The sequence below is a fragment of the Macaca thibetana genome, chromosome 4, assembly GCF_024542745.1.
Source record: "Macaca thibetana thibetana isolate TM-01 chromosome 4, ASM2454274v1, whole genome shotgun sequence".
NCBI classification, from domain to species: domain Eukaryota; kingdom Metazoa; phylum Chordata; class Mammalia; order Primates; family Cercopithecidae; genus Macaca; species Macaca thibetana.
This window is the reverse complement of record NC_065581.1, coordinates 122,195,747-122,213,343: the sequence shown is the minus strand read 5'-3', so window position 1 is coordinate 122,213,343 and position 17,597 is coordinate 122,195,747. Positions and strand designations below refer to the sequence as shown.

The 17,597-nt window shown below is 37.2% G+C and overlaps 1 protein-coding gene across 3 annotated transcripts in view; it reads right to left on the bottom strand.

Moving 5' to 3' along the window:
• Positions 1–17,597, bottom strand: part of HIVEP2 (HIVEP zinc finger 2) — a 196,717-nt gene that overhangs the window by 152,306 nt on the left and 26,814 nt on the right. Inside the window, exon 1 of one of the 3 annotated variants that reach the window (XM_050787316.1) lies at positions 642–5,223. The exons of the other annotated variants lie outside the window; for them this stretch is intronic. The gene's annotated coding sequence lies outside the window, so the exon portion shown is untranslated. Of the gene's footprint in view, positions 1–641; positions 5,224–17,597 lie in introns of those variants that run through there. 3 annotated transcript variants of the gene reach the window in all.

Below are 17,597 nucleotides of genomic sequence, written 5' to 3'. Positions count from 1 at the left end.
TATTTCAGATTTTCAGTTGCTCATCTTCATATTCTGCGTGAACTCTATTTAATTTTTTTACTTACTCCATGTAAAATTACCTCATAGAAGCTGCTAGCAAGCTGATTCTTGTCTTTGTAAATCAATATGTCAAAACTTAAGTGCATGCATGATGTGTGAGTTTTCCCCACCCCTGCCCTTTCTAACAGAGAGAGTTTGTGACCTTATCACATCTAGGGAAGTTTATGAGAAATGCAAAGCACAAATCAATCCATAGCTAATAAATATGCTACGAAACACATAAAACGTCGCATAACCAGTACCTATTTTCTCTGATATGATAAACCTAAAGATTATTTATATTCTGATTATTATTTTTCAAATAGGTTTCAAGAATCAAAATCATATCCAGAACACTTTTGCAAACATAGATATGCTTCTGCAAGTTCCTCTCAGATCTTGTTTCAAAACTTAGCTATTACCCTATTGTTTGGAAATCAAATAAAATAATCTAATGAAAGAAAAACAAAGTAATTCCTAGCACAACCTCAATGTCTATGCTGCTCCTCCTTTTCAGATTTTGTATCTCCTAAGAAATCAGTGATTTGACTTCTGCAAAATCAAATGCAAAGGAGTTAAATAGAACAATTTTGATTTCCTACCTGGAAATATGATTTTGGTCCTAGTCACACATTCTCATAATCTTGAGCCTCAATGTCTCAGGTAAATTCGCCAATCTGCCGACAAGAAGTTTTGTATTATGACTTCTCCTCCCACAGTGCATGCATTACAACTGACTAGGAAAATGACCTTCATCTTAACCAGAACAGCAAAACTGAATCCATTGGTTTCAAAACTGAGAGTGCAAACATGTGGAGGAGGGAGAGGCAAAAAAAGGTGGATAAGATGTTGCACTAAGCTACACACAATATTAGTGCTAGAGTGCTCTGCAAAATGAAATCTTAAGAATTAGAAAATAGTTTATGAGGAATAAAATAGTGATGGCACTAGATGATAACCCAAATAATAAAATAAATATCCATGAATCCATACCAAAGTCAATCAATCAGTCAATAAAATATGTAGCTATTTCCTCCCTTCAAAGATAAAGCTTAATTCTTCTCCAGTTAGGTGTGGGCTGACTTTCAAAGAATAGAATATAGAAAGAGAAAAGCAGTAACTTTACAGTGGAAAAACCTGGCAGAGTCTACCGTAACCAAGTGATTAAGGTTAACATCACCAGTGATAAGGCATGTTGATGTGACACAATTCCTAACAAAATGTGATGAGATGGGAACTTTGCCTTGTGGTATTTTGCCCCCAAATCCATAACTCCAGATCACAAAATTCCTGGTCCATACTCTTCCAAAATGTCAATTCCATCTGAAACAAGTAGACTGTGCCATGGTACTATCACATTGTATCTTGTGTCATATTAAATATTTTTAAGTGAGTAGCTAATTAATACCAAATAAACTTCTCAGGCAAACCAAACCATTCTTTAAAACAGTTAACCAACCACTCAGAACAGCCTTTTTAAGATAGTAATATTATTTAGATAAGAATTTTTCTTCTTCTGTTTTGAAGCTTTCAGAACACCTCAGTATGACATCTTCAAATGTTGTACACTTCAGCTAAAGACAGTGCGTATATTTCCACTATGACTAGCAACAATGGTGCTTGTATTGATCATTCTGGCAGCTATTTAAATAGGCTTGTTCTCTCCCTATCTCAATGGCCTCACAATGCTAATACTACAATGCTCAGGACCTTCTGAGCACCCTAGCCACATGCCCCTTACTGCTTGTGGACAGGCATTCCCCAGCCTCTTGGCTGGGTGACAGCAACCACAGCAGCCCACAAGACGGGTGGAGAACCAATGAGTAAAATGATAAACATTTGTGATGAAACAGGATGTTAGAGACAGGGGGGTGAGGAGACAAAATATCTCAACATTGAACTACTAATGCTACTTTGGAACTCCTAACAGTGTTCCCTTGTTGTAAAACTAGAAGCAGTAAACAGGTATTTTCTCTGGTGTTTTCTCCTTTATTATAAATAATTTCAGAATTACTGCTATACAACACACCATTACCCAGGCACAGAAGTTAAGACTTTGAGCTAACTGAACCACAAGCACTATACCCCCATAAATATTGTAAATGTTCACTGGAGACACTTAAACAATTATGTGAAAATAAAATGTTTTCTGGACAGAGAACACATTTTCAATAGTTCAGCCCTTGCTGCTGATTGAATGTACACTTTAAACCACCATTTCCCCTCTTATCTATGCCAGTTAGTAACAGCAACAATAATCACTTGCAAGCCCAGGAACTTTCCTGTCAAGTATAAATTTAAGAAATTCTGAAATAAACATAATATTTCACTAACACAGTGTCCTAGGCTCAGACTTCACTTTGATTGACTCTCAATATGTAAGTAAGTATCTCTTAAGCTGAAATTCTACTGAAACTATTCCCTGATTTCTGTACTTGGAGTACAATCATTTTGTTTTAATTGCTATGTATTGAAGAATCCACAAAATATTAATGTTATAATTATGTTATAACATTAATGCATCATGAACTCCTGCTCAACCCCATAAATTAATGCACCAGTACATATATGCATATATACCGGTACCATATTGCAGAAAAAAATGGTTGAGGTGGTTCCCATTACTTCACACACTGATTCTGATATCAAGGTTAAAAAAAACAAAACAAAAATGTGAAATCGCCACTATGGTGGTGCTCTCTTGGACTCCTTTTTAAAGAGGGTTATCAATAAGCATGTCTTCTTAGAGTCTATGATACTCATCTCTCTCATCCATTTCACTCTTGCTTTATTGCTAATGATTGCACCAAAACAAAGTAAATGATTGCAACAAAATAAAGTTTAAAAAAATTCCATCTTAGTAGCAATTTGATATTTTAAATAAATCTCTGAAAACCTTTTCCACCTGAAGTGTCCTAACAGTGACAGATCATTCTGCAATATATACAAGGAGATGGAACACAGCTATACACTAAGGAATATGGATGAGGCAGGAAGTGACTGAGATGTAGCAAGCTCACTTCAGACTAAACACAAAACTTCATAGCAATATTAAACCCAAACTTCTAGTCATTTTTAGACTTAAAAACCCAATTCGATCTGTCTGAATTTCAACTCGTATTTGACAAGTACCTCCAAATGAAAAAGTGGGAAATTACAAAGATGAATTTGAGGACACACATTCTACTTTTGTTCTCCACTTGTTACACTTATCATCCCCAAATATTATTTACCCATCTCTTTTATGCATTTATCTTTAAAAGTCATTTCTGGAAAACTTAGTAATTAACATTTTGAAAACAATGCTAGAGTTAAAAGGTTACAGCGTCATATATATTTCCTTTAACAATGTGTTAGATATCGCCCTTTAAAGCTGTTGTTCGTGTTGAACAACAGGACATCAAACTTGAAAAGGCAAAATTAAGCCTATGAGAAAACGCACTAGGTGCAGTATCAGAGATGAAAGTGACATTTCATTCCAAGCACTACTGCACACATGCAACTGATAAATTTCCTACTAGTACACTCAAGTCTAAATCATACCTCACTATGGATATTAGTCCATACTCTTTCTGAATGAAAATAAGGCAACCCAATGAAACTGATGACATGCAAAAAAAGATAAACAGCCCTTTTTACCCTTCAAAAGAACAAAAGAACACGAGAATATTTCTATCAATCCTGATATTTTAAAGCATAACACCATAACCTATATTACTCTGCAAGATCAGTTTATTATCCATTTGTTTTCATTTATCCCGAAGATCATTCTTAGTCTTTCTACTTGTATCAGTTCAATTTGTTATCTTCACACTATTATTATCAGTTAAGTAACCCTGGGTAAACTGCGGTTTTCATATCTATTGACCTGGGATAACATAGGCTGATATGTCATTAGCATAAGCTTGTCCTAACAAGTATGACTCCTCTCCTTTTATGATTTGTTATAACCAACTTAATTCCATTTTCTTAACTATCTTGATGATTTTGGTTACCCATTTACTTTATAATATTTTTGATATTACAATTTATCTTTTAAAACTAAGGGAAAACAACCTTTCATTCACTTTTTAAATTCTTCCTCTACTGTATGAAATATTGGAAGATATATTGAATTCCCATCTCTAAATTAAAGTTAAGAAAGATACTGCTCAACCATCTACCAATAAACTATTTACCAGATAACTTAGGTTATTTAAAAATAATTATAATATCAATTAAACCAATATAAAGAAAATCTTGAAATGCACTATAAATTCCAAAAGTGCATCCTGTTTATACCATAAAATCTGAGCCTCAGAAGAAGAAAACCAACAAGGCATGATTTAGGTAATCAATACGGGGGCCTGCTAAAATGATTTCTGCAAACGACCAATGAGTTGAGATCACATTTAAAAATGTACTATTACTTACAGTTTAAAAACAAGACACTGGAAAGTAGTGTTATAAATGCTCAAAAGCTCGTGGAAAAAAAATAATTTCCAAACATGGAGTGTTTTTCAAGTGTTTAATAAATATAAGTGTTTTTGTTTTTAAAACTGAGGTTAAATACAATTATTAATTTACTAGCCAGATTCACTGTACTCAGAAATTTCTGAATGTAGTTTTCATTTGCTGTCTAAACCATCAATCTATAAGTCTACATTTAATCTGAAAAAATTATATGACATATTAGGTCCTTTAACTACTAATGGTTCAAACTGTTAATTCCCCCCACCTTGGTCATGGTTTTAGAATATACAAGTCCGTAAGAATCCAAGCCACTTGACAGTAGACCAAGAAGCAACATAAAAAATGATAATCAGTCCAGGCGCGTTGGCTCACGCCTATAATCCTAGCACTTTGGGAGGCCAAAGGGGGCGGATTACTGGAAGTCAGGAGTTCGAGACCAGCCTGGTCAAAATGGCAAAACCCCATCTCTGCTAAAAATACAAAAATTAGCTGGGCATGGTGGCACATGCCTGTAATCCCAGCTACTTGGGAGGCTGAGGCAGGAGAATTGCTTCAACCTGGGAGGCAGAGGTTGCAGTAAGCTGAGATAGCACCACTGCACTCCAGCCTGGGTGACAGAGTGAGACTCTGTCTCCCAAAAAATTAACAATAATAATAATCAGATAACTACACTATTTTTATCACTGTAATTTTAAAATAATTTTGAAGGCATTCATGAAAAACTAATCAGAAACAGATAATCTAGATTAGATAAAGCTAAAATCATTAATTGCATAAAATAACAAAATAATAATTAAATCACATTGAGAAATAGTAGAACCAAGTAGATATAAGGTAACAAAAATTAATATTTAAAATATATAAAAAGCTCATAGAAACTTTTCAAAAAATAACCAAGAAATAAATTAGAAAAGATATGCCAAGTCAATCCAGACAAAGAAATGTAATTAATAAAGATATCTCATTAATTATTATTAAAATGCAAACCAAAACAACAATGCAGTCAGAATTTTTACTTGGGCACAATCATGATAAAAATGGAAAGCAATTTGAAAATGGGGACCATGTATGATAAAAAATATTTATACCCTTTGAAAAACAACCCCAAAAGAAAAAAATAATGAACATTCAGGAATAAGGGGATTTTTAGAAAACTGTGATCATTAAATTAGATTAAAATATGCAGCCTTTAAAATTAGAATATGGTAATTTGCAAAATGAAAGTGTTTATAAAAATGATTTTGAAAGTAAGGATTGTATCAATATCATGATTATAACTATTTCAAGTGTATGAATGTGGGCAAAGATCAAAGACTATTCAAGGAAAAATTTTAAAAATCAAGTTGATACATTGTAAAAGCCTATGAGATAGTTATACATCTTTTCTTTATTGGTGATATAATATTGCTTGTGTGATAAATTAAAAACTTGACAAGAACAAATAAATTACAGAATCCAGTCAGTTCCAAAATGAAATCTCCCAAATGCATCAACCAGTACCTACCAAAAAACAATGACTACTCCACAGGAGAGCTCACCAATGGCCAGATCTCTGTAACCAAAGCAAGACCTATATCCTACATGAAATGAAACTGTGAATGGTCCATAGCATATCCATACTCTTTAAGCTATTAATCCATGCCCAAGTGCTTACAAAGTTTACTACCTAGCATGTGATGCTAGATTGTTCATTTTTATCCTTGTGATTGTACTACATCCATTATTTCTATGGGAGTTCAGTATACACTACCAAATCACGTTGTCTGAATACAGGCAGTTCTCAACTTACAAACACCTGACAAAAACCAAAAATAAAACCAGCTGCTGCTGTCCCCGGGTTGTCGCCTTCTAGCACTACCAGTAGTCTTACTGTTACCCCTAGAGAGTCTCAGCTGTTGTGAAGAAATCTAAAACTTTTTAGAGAATTTGGGGAGAGAAAGGGTCAAAGCAATAAAATAGCACCAGATACTGAATATACACAAAGCACACAAAGTCACTGCTTACCCTCAGTCGTACTTGATAAAGGTTTGATGAATGAATGAATTTCCTTTTCACCTCTGTAATTTGAGCCCCATTACTTTGTCTCTACCCTACTCCAGCAGCCTGTTAACAAGCCTCCTTTTGGGGCTCTTGATTCATGGAGCTGGAGCTCAAGAAGGGAGTGAAACCTCATAAACAAACAGCTGCGATCAACAGCCTGTCCACTGGGCAATTCAACAGACAGGACCTGCACACAGGACCAATCCAAAAAGGTCTGTTCTTGTGACCTCCCCTAGAGCACCGGTTTGATGTATTACTCCAACTGTACTTTGATGGCCTTAAAGAAGCAGAACCACTTTAAACACATCTGAAGTCTAATAACTTTTTAATTCATTTCACCCCATGTATTTCTAACTAATCATTCGTCTTCTGAAATTTCAAGCCACTCCATTACTCAAAAATCTTCCTCAGCTCTCTCTTACCAACTGAATTACAGAAAATCAAAGAAACTCAAAGTCTGAGAGGTGTGAAAGGACTTTTAGCACAACAACCTAAAGAAGAGGGCAAAACAACTTCACTCTTTCATTCAAGTTCCATCACAACATGGTCCAGGCTATCCTACTTATGATTCGCAGATCTTAACCCTGTACATTTCCTGTCTCCTGACTTTCACTAATGCCACCATTTATATCATACTTTATTTGAATGGTGCCCTCATGATTTTGCAAAATCCAACTCTTGGGCAGCCATATGTGGTGTTCCTACTTTCACTTGTAACATTATGTCCATTTTCCAACCCATCTCTGCTTCTAAAGATGCTAACCAATCCTCAAGGTCCACATCTTCCAGAAAAACGTTTCCTGGTTCCTGCAACTGGTCTTTTTCTCTGAACTTTCATTTCATCTGGTTTATGCCTCTTTTTTGTACATTTGTCTTTTCTAGTAAAATGAGTTAGTCATGCATGCTATTAACAATATTAGATTGCATTCTCTCTGAGAACATGATCTAGGGTTCACATTTATTTCTATACAGTTTCTAGCCCATTGCCAAAATCAGAACAGGTACTCAAATAATTGTTGGCTGGGACTTTTGATTGGTAAGAAAATACAGATGACTTAGGAACTAGAAAAGTTTAAAGGAGTGGTTTAGACTGAAATGGACTATAGCAATCAAAGACCAAGGACTAAATTTTGATAACTTGGTGTCTTCAGGTTGAGTGGGTTGAGAAGAGTGCTAAGTGGTAGGATATCACTGTCAAAAACACACTTTTCCCTATTTCAAAATTTTGCCTAAGATCAAATACATACCTATGGAAAAAGACTTCCTCTCATCTTTTCCTCCACTCTGTAAGATACCATCTCGCAAAAAAACAAAAACAAAAACAAAAACAAAACAAAAAAAAAACCCGAATTCTACACAACAAATTAAAAACACAGTTTTGAAACAAAGTGCAAAGGAACCAAGCATAATTTAACCTGTTTTATAGAATATCAAAAATAACTTTCCTTTTTTAGTTAAGAATAGTCTACTAAAGGGCAGATTTCAACGATACAAATCTGAAACACTTGAAGAGCAGGTATATCATTTTAGAGGTATCTAAACGTTATTTTCTCTACTATATGGAGCCTGTGTGTCTGCCTAACACATAACATTCATTTTCTTAATTAGTATGCATGCTGAAATATCTATTTTAATAAATATATTGTGATCCAAGGAAATCCTTATGATCTATTAAAGGACAATTAACTATAAAAGCATTAGCTGTACAGAAAGAGATAGCTTCAAATTGGTATACATAGATTTCTATTATCTATAGACAAAAATCTATCTGAATATTTTTCAAGACCTTAAAAGATGCTGTGTTTACATAGTAATGGTATAGTATACATTGGCAGATGATTCAAAATATTTTCATATATATCTATATATATGAGTATTTATAAATCTGAAAATTAAATCCCATGATTTTAAGACAATTTAAATATAAAGTAGGCAGGGGAGAGTACAACAATGTTAGAGAGGAGATCACTGAGGAATGAATGAATATATGTTAAGCATGTTTAATAAGCCTTTATACACCAACATTTTTTGAGATTACATATACCTAAAATGCAAAAAAAATTGCCTCTGTTTTTAATCAGAAACGTCTCAGGGTCATTATCACAAACATAGGTCACCATAGCAAACCTACTCATTCAATTATTTTCATTTACTAGGAAAATACTTATGAAGCCTCTTCTATGAGTCAAGTACAACATTAAGTCCTGGAGATAACAGTATCATATGGGGCAGGCATGGTCTCAGCCCTAGTAGAACTTAGATTCTGAGTAGAAAGATCAATAAATAGCTACTGTAAATTGGGGGAAACACAGTAATAGCTTCTGAAGCTACTAAGATGCTTAAATTTGCTTACCCCTGCACTCTTGTTTCCTCCAGTGGCCTATATTTTGATCTTTAAGATCTTGCCTCTGATTTTTATAGTTTATCTGTTTCCTTCTTCACTTTCAGGCTGTCAGTGATTACATTTGCAGTCAATATGTGATCCTTTACCAGTGACAATATTTGACTTCCATATACTGCTCTTAATCTCTAGCCAATCAGATCATCAAACCTATTAAAACTGAGCCTAATATAAGGACAAACTCTGAGTGGAGGCTGAATAGGTATTTTCTACCATTGCAGTTTGATAAAATCATTTTATGGGTTATCTGTTTCCTTCTGATGAGATATTTCTATTACACAACTGACCCTGCCACCCATTTAAGAAGGTAATTTAAAGAAATGTTTTACCAACAAAATGTCCCACTCTTCTCTCATTCTCTTCTAAAATAAATAAAACAGGCCGAGCAGAGTGACTCATGCCTGTAACCCCAGCACTCTGGGAGGCCAAGGCGGGCAGATCATGAGGTCAAGAAATTGAGACCATCCTGGCCAACGTGGTGAAACCCCGTCTCTACTAAAAAATACAAAAATTATCTGGGTGTGGTGCTGCACGCCTGTAGTTCCAGCTATTTGAGAGACTGAGGCAGGAGAATTGCTTGAACCCGTGAAGCAGAGGTGGCAGTGAGCCAAGATCATGCCACTGCACTCCAGTCTGATGACACAGCGAGACTCCATCTCAAAAAATAAAAATAAAAATAAAAATAAAATAAACAAAATAAAACAACAACAACAAAAACCTACACTTCTGCTTAGAAGCAAGATCCCTACTGCCAGAAAAGCCTTCTTTAAGTACAGTCTGTAGAGATGGTATCTTAATATATAAACCACTGTTTCTCAAAGACTAGTTCTCAGATCATCAGCAGCAGAATTACCTAATTTGCCTCTTAAAATTCAGATTCCCTATGCCTCACCTCAGACCCAGTGAATCACATGCATAGAGCATGGGGGCCTGAATTTTTTAAGGCTCCTTGAAAGACCGTTGTGCATGATACAGCTTGAATCCACTGATCTAAATAACCAAAGACTACACACTGAAAATGTCAGTCTGAGCCCTAAAGACTCAAGTCCTCTATTTTACTACCAGTCTGCAAAATTTAATGAATGCCACCCTCTGCAATGCACTGGATAAAATTAAGTTTAAAAAGTTCAAGACAATAAAGTTTAAAGGCCACCTATACCCAGGGAGTTTCCACTTTAATATGGAAGACAAAGCACAAACACATGAAAAAAAAAAAAAAAAAAGAAAAAACTTAAAAATAAGCACAAGCAACATTTCAGGGGAGTCTAGTGGATACAGGACAAACCTACTGAGGGGGCAGAGCCTAGGACTGAGCAGAATACAGTTGGGATTCAGAAAGGAAGAATTCTAAAACAATTTTGGGGCAGAATTTAAACGTAGCAATTTTCAAGTGGGTCTCTAAAAAGGTGTGATGATTGCCATAGCGCATTTAAGATCAAGGAGAAAATATGTACAATCATATCTCTTGGTACCATAGTCAACACAGAAAGAGAAATGCCCTGCAGGCTTATTAAAAAGATGAGATACTGGTTTGGGAAAATCTCCCTGAAAAGAAGCTTTTACAAACATATATTATCTTTTGAGGCAGACGGAGGAGGTATTGTTATCACGAGATTTACAGATGAGGAAACTAAGAATCATCTGAGACCCTTTTTTGCAGGGTTCTTACTGTAGGGCAGAAATGGTCCTTTCCTTCCATCAGGGACTCTGCTCAGCCTGACACTGCTCCCAGCAGAAGGATCATTAATTCACTGTCTCAGAAATGAGACAACAAGTCATTCAAAAACATATTTCTCCCTCTGTTCAATTCAAGAAACAAACAGGGGAAGTATGTGTCAGTGTTTGTGTGTCTGTGATGCATATGTGTGCATGCATGTAGATCTATGCATGAGTCTGTGTGTAGAGGGTATCACTAATTTAACTTACCGCTCATTGTTTCATAATTAATGAGTTACTTACTGTATTTTAGTGTCTAACGGGTGTTTCAGTACTAGTACTTATGGCTAACGATACTGAAAAGCAAAATCCAGTCAAAGTCTCTGACTTTGTGATTTGATTTGTGATCAAGACAATTATCTGAAATCCTCATACTGGGTTAGTGACAGTAGGTTTCCTCTGGCTGTGCTATCCAATATGGTAGGCACTAGTCATATGTGGCTGCTTAGGTTTAAATACAAAATTAACATTAAATAAAATTTAAAAATTAGTTCCTTAGTTGCACTGCCACATTTCAAGTACCCCAAAGTCACTTGTGGTTAACGGCTACCATATCGGCCAATCCAATTCAAGGGGAGAGTACTGCTCCAGAGTGTCACTCTTTCTGAAAAGACAACTTCAGACCTTAGTGTATATAACCATTGCTATTTACATCTAGTTCCAAACACATGCTAACAACAGTGATCAAACTTTTGTCCCTCCCACTAAGTCTTCTCAAGCCCCTCTAGCAGAATTCACATCTTTCTCCTCAGAAATCCCTTCCCCCTTCTCCTCATCACACCTCTCTTTTCATGGTTGTTTTCATCCTGGCTTGATAGCTATGAGCACATCCATCTCCTCTACAGTCAGCTTCTCAAGGCCAGTGGGTCATGTTCAGTTACCAGTAATGGTCCATGGCCTTTTAGGAACCACATCGCACAGCACGAGGGGAGTGGTGGGCAAACAAGCATTACTGCCTGAGCTCCGCCTCCTATCAGATCAGCTGCAGCATTAGATTCTCATAGGAGCGCGAACCCAACTGTGAACCGTGCATGCTTGGAATCTAGGTTGCATGCTCCCTATGAGAATCTAATGTCTGATGATCTGAGGTGAAACAGTTTCATCCCGAAACCATCCACCATCCCCACACCATGGAAGAATTCTCCTCCATGAAACTGGTTCCTGGTGCCAAAAAGGTTGGGGACTGCGAGTTTAAAGAATGGTAAGGTTTTGTGATCATTCCTACAAGGTAGATACTTAGATGGAATTACTGCTTGTGCTGCACATTTATAAGAAGAAAAAAAAAATCAAATGATTTTAGAAGTGGGTTTGAAAATGTACTTAGCAGACATAAATCAGAAAAGCACTGGGCTGTATTGGAGGTATTGTTAGCCCCAATTTACAGACAAGGAGACTAAGACTGTCATCATCCAGGACACAGAGGATGGCCCCTTACCACAGCAGGGAGACAAAACCAGGACTCATGGTGACCTATGGGAACCAAACAGCTTAGCTTAGGATGAGCTTGTCAAAAAGTTTTATCAATTCAATTCTTACTCATGCTGTTACAACATCTTCAAAAACTCAAGCCTTGGGATGCTAATGAGAACTTCTACTTTCACTCTGACAACGACTTCTGAAACACGAAAAACGTACATTTCCTTCATGCTATCATTTGGATAGTTTCAAAGAATCTGAAGTATGAACAAACTTATAAACCAGTTTGAAGGGGAAAACCCATGGATCAGGACACACTGGCTGTCCCCATGAAGACAGAAAATATTAAAAAGGATTGAAGAGTTATCACACTGGTACTTCACCGCTCACTGCTTTCTTCTGCCAACTTCAATGCCATACTTAACTAAGTATCTAATTGCCATACTTAACTAAGTATCTAATTGCCGTACTTTACTAAGTTTCTAGGCACCTTCCCACAAGCCTTGGAAGAAAGAGGTGTCTACAGGGCCACCATAGACCAGAGGAAAGGTAAAACACAGGAAATGAAACCAAGTAACACGGTGAGAGCACAACTGATGACAATCACAGAGAGCACAGTCAACTGCAGGGGGTGCTGAATGTGGCCTTTGGAGGAAGTGAAACTTAGAACAGGGCCAAAGATGCATCACTTTCCACAAGAAAAGTCACCCACTCTTGCCCCATCCTCACCTCCACCCCATCTCGTGGCTCACCATTGTGGCATTTCTTCATTGTCAACATTCCAGATTGATAAAAAGTAGTAAACTAACAGACTGGCCCAGCAAAGTCTCTGATCAGCCAGATCAGCAAGTTGCACGTTTGCACATTGTCTCTCCCACCACAGTGTACCCCAAAACTCAGTCAAATTAGAGCCCTGAAACATTATCAGGCTCTCAGTACATGGAAAAAAAAAAAAAAAGAGTGCCAGAGATGTGCTCCGAGATTGCAGTCATAGTACTGGGGATGGACTCTGGCACCAGCCCCTTGAAGCAGAATCTGAGCTGCACTGTGTATCCGTAGGTAACCTTGGGCAAGCAACAGACCCTTCTTGGTGCCTCCGTTTTCTCACATGTCAGCCACAGTTAATCATGTGCCATCAAATTTAAGTGGTCTACCAATTCTAAGACATATGCTTTTTTTTCATGTTTTAACATTTTTGAAATCAGAATGTGTCTTATTATGGATGGCATCTTTCAAAAATTGGAATATTTGTTTTTCTTTCTTAGAGGTACATCAAATGCCATCTTGCAACCGATGATACCTTAGAGTTTATGAAATTTGGAGCCTACTTTATAAAATATCAATAAAGATTAAATTAGTTAATTTAGGCCAAGTATTTAGAATAGTGGTTGGTCTTGAGTAAGCTGCTCAGTAATTATTAGTTACTATTACATTTATGACTCTGAAAATGGGCAGAGTCACAAGAGACAACCAACATACTTTCACTCATAAACTGTGTGTTAAAATGATGGCTGATGCAGAAGTGTTGCAGGGAGAGGTTAAATGACTATTCAAAATCTGATGTATCCCCAGCTCTTGGCAAACAGTAGTTGGTACATAATAAATAATTGTTAACTAAATAAACTGAATGCACAATCCAGCCTTACTTATGCCAAAAGGCTCTTCATCAAATACAAATATCTAATATTCTTTCCATACAAAGGGAAACCAGCAAGAACATGGTTCTTTTATGCTAAGTGACAAAGAGCAGATTCCTACTTTTTGAAGGCCGTGAATACTTTTCCAGATGAAGACGTCATGCAGGTTTTCTTCTCTGGTAATGCCCTTTCCACCTCAACTTTCCTCAAATGTAAATCCTGAGCCCCTTGTTTTAAGGCCCAATTCAAATCTCATCTCCTCTAAGAATTGTTTTTCCCACTATTTCTCCCCCGTTTAATCTTGTTCTATTCCTACTCCTTGCATTTATCTCAGCTACCATAAACACTTGATTTGAAACTCATTGGACACCATAATATTAAAAATATTAATAATAAAAGATACATTGAAGTTCTAACTCCAGTAACTCAGAACACACCCTTGTTTGGAAATAAGGTCCTTGCAGATGTAATTAGTTAGGATGACATCACACTGTAGTAGGGTGGGCCCCTTATCCAACATGACACAAATGGCGAATACTACGTGAAGACTGAGGCAGAGACTAGAGTAATGAGGAGCCCAGGAAAAACAAGGATTGCAAACCATGGCCAGAAGCTGGGAGAGAGGCAAAGAACAGATTTCCCCTTACAGCCCTCAAAAGAGCTAACCCTGTTGACACCTTGGCTTTACACTTGCAGCCTTCAGAACTGTGAGACAATAGATGTCTTTTGTTTTCAGCCACCCAGCATGTGGGACTTTATCACAGCAGCCCTGGCAAAATCTCTACTGTATCTCTCCTCACATAGATGCTATGACACTGGACTCTCTTTTATTACGGACCTCTATCCAGCCTTTCTTAATCTTGGTTGCATCACTCCCTTGAATCAGGCCTGTAAAAGTTAGGGTTTCTCCAGAGTCAGCCCCACATCCTCTTCTCGTCTCTGTTCTCTTTACACCCTCTCATCCACTCCAACTCAGACACCATCTATACATTGATGACACCCACTTCCATCTCCAGACCACCCCCTCCTCCAGACTCCTATGATCAACTGAATACTTGGCATCTCTATTTAGATAATTCAAAGCCACTTTAAACTCAACAAATCCAGAAACAAAAATCACCACTCTCTTAAACCTGGCTTTCCCCTTAGTGAGCCCCATCCCAATAAATTGCGCCTCTGCCCATTCAGGCGCGCAGGCCACACACTTAGGACTCATTCCAGGCTGTTTCCTCTCCTTCACTCTCTACATCTACGATCAAGCCCTATCTATTTCTCCTCCTGGAAATCTCTCAAATCTCACCAATCTTTCTCCCTTCTCCACCTCTACCTCTTTAATTCACTGTAGTGGATTAATTCAGTGTAGTCATCTACTCCCTGGTTTACTGCAATGATCTCTTGAGTAGTTCTAGATCCGAAATCACCCTCCAATTTGTTCACCATGCAAAGCTCTACTACATAGTCCAAGTAAATTTCAAAATGCAAATCTAATCCTTTTATCCCCATGTCTGAACAACTTCTATGGGTTTCCATTCAAGTTGGGATGAAGACCAAAATCCTAAACTGAGTTTATAAGATTCTGTGTGGACTGAGCCCTGCACAGCTGCCTTGTTCTTGGTGCTCCGGCCATAGCAGTGTTCCTTTACGCCTTTGATTAGAACCATGATCCCACTAATCACAGAGCCTGTGCCCTAGCGGTTCCCTCCACCTGGAGAATCCCTCAACCCCTTCACTTATTTAATGCTCCCCATTAGTCAATCTGGGCTCAAGATGCCCGTTTCTCAGAAAAATCTTTCCCTGACTTCATTAAAGAGATGAACCTCTCCTGTTCTCCTCTCTCCTGGCACCTTAAAAGCATAATTTATAATTATAAGAGGAGGAAAGAAGTTATCAACTAATTTATAATTCTGCATCATATGATTGTCAGATTAATACGGATTAGGGTCCTCCAATGAGGACTGAAACTGTTTCTGCTGTATCCCCAGCTCTCAGATCAGCGCCCAGCACATAACAGCTACTCAATTAGTATTTGTTAAATACATTAATCAACAGTAAGCAAATATCCTTTACGTATTGAAAGAAGCTACTGTGTTTTAATTGACTACCATATTATGATGGAAATTCTTTCTCTAGAAAGATATACATAGTATTTAATTTTCCTAAGGCTTCTACTATAGCATAATGGACATATTATAAATGTGACAGGCTGGTTTACTGTATGTTAACTATATTTTAAATGCACTTCCTCTACTATTGTACTGTTAATAACTATGCTGCCATAAGCAATTATTAACTTATGTCACTCATCCATAATTTCAAAGGTGATTAGTTGATAACTTCTTTCCCACCCTTATTCTAATAGTCAAGAAACAAGTAAGTAAAATTTTAGTAGCAGTTTCATATGTGATATACTGTTGGTTTTATTACTAATTCTCCCTTCTCCAGGATTACCAATCTACTTGATATGAAAAACAGAATACATGAATGATGAAAAAAAAAGGTTATATCACTCCAACCCTATTAAACAATTTTCCTCAAAATTTTCTGAGTGCAGATCTTGGTACAGCTCTGGATAGGGACAGTGACAGCCACCGCAGCAGAAGCAACAGGTATGAATGGTGTCCATGGTGACACTACATACACTGCAAGTGGCAACAATTCTGAGTGCACGTGAATTCCAAGTAACAAATTTTATTCTCATTAACAGTGATGATAAAAAATATAACACATATTTCTAAATGATGAGAAAACGTTAGTACTTCCTAATTTATTTGATTAAATAAGACTCTTATAAACAACTTCCAATCACACGTGTACTCAACTACCACCAACCTTGATACAGAGGAGTCCAAAGTAAAGACAGCAAAGCTAATCCATATCCCAAATGATCATATCTGAGTATTAGACACAGAAATTCTGTTCTTATCAGATAAAGAAAGTAGCTTCACACACCTTCTCAAAATCATAATATGCTTGTGTAATTTTTTTTTTTTTTTTTTTTTTTTTTTTTAGATAGAGTCTTGCTCTGTTGCTCAGGCTAGAGTGCAGTGGTGCCACCTTGGCTCTCTGTAATCTCCGCCTCCTGGGTTCAAGCAGTTCTCCTGCTTCAGCTTCTAGAGTAGCTGGGATTACAGGCATGCACCACCATGCCTGGCTGATTTTTGTATTTTTAGTACATGGGTTTTGCCATGTTGGCCAGGCTGGTTTCGAACTTCTAACCTCAAGCAATCCACCCACCTCAGCCTCCCAAAGTGTTGGGATTATAGACGTGAGCCACCATGCCTGGAGCTTCTGTAATTTTAACAAGAACAACATGAGCCATGAAATGAAATTACAACAGTCTCTCTACTTCAGTCTCAATACCTTTTTCCTTCAAACCTTTCCTCTTTGCCTCCCTATTTATTTTTCCCTATTTTTTTTTTTTTACTTACTTTTATTTATTTATTAGTAGAGATGAGGTTTCACCATTTTGGCCAGGCTGGTCTCAAACTGCTGACCTCAGGTGATCCGCCTGCCTCGGCCTCCCAAAGTGCTGAGATTAAAGGTGTAAACCACCACGCAGGGCCCTATTTATTTTTTCTATTAAACAAACTCAAGAGTTAAAATTACAACAGCACCCAGAGAGTTGCCACAAATGTGGATGCTGCATTCTTCTAGCTGCATCCTCCTGGGCCTTCCACCCTAAAGCTTTAACAGACCGCATGCCTCCTAATGACAGCATCTGGATGTTCTGCCCTGGCTTTGTGACGCTGCAGGCCTGTGGCTGTTTCAGAATTGTCTCCCTGAGATTCATGCCCATGAGGTCATGCCAAGCTGACCTCTTCAGAACGTGATACCCTGAAGCACAGCTGTAAAAATAGAGCACTCCATAACAACTTCTTATTCACCAATAAAAAACA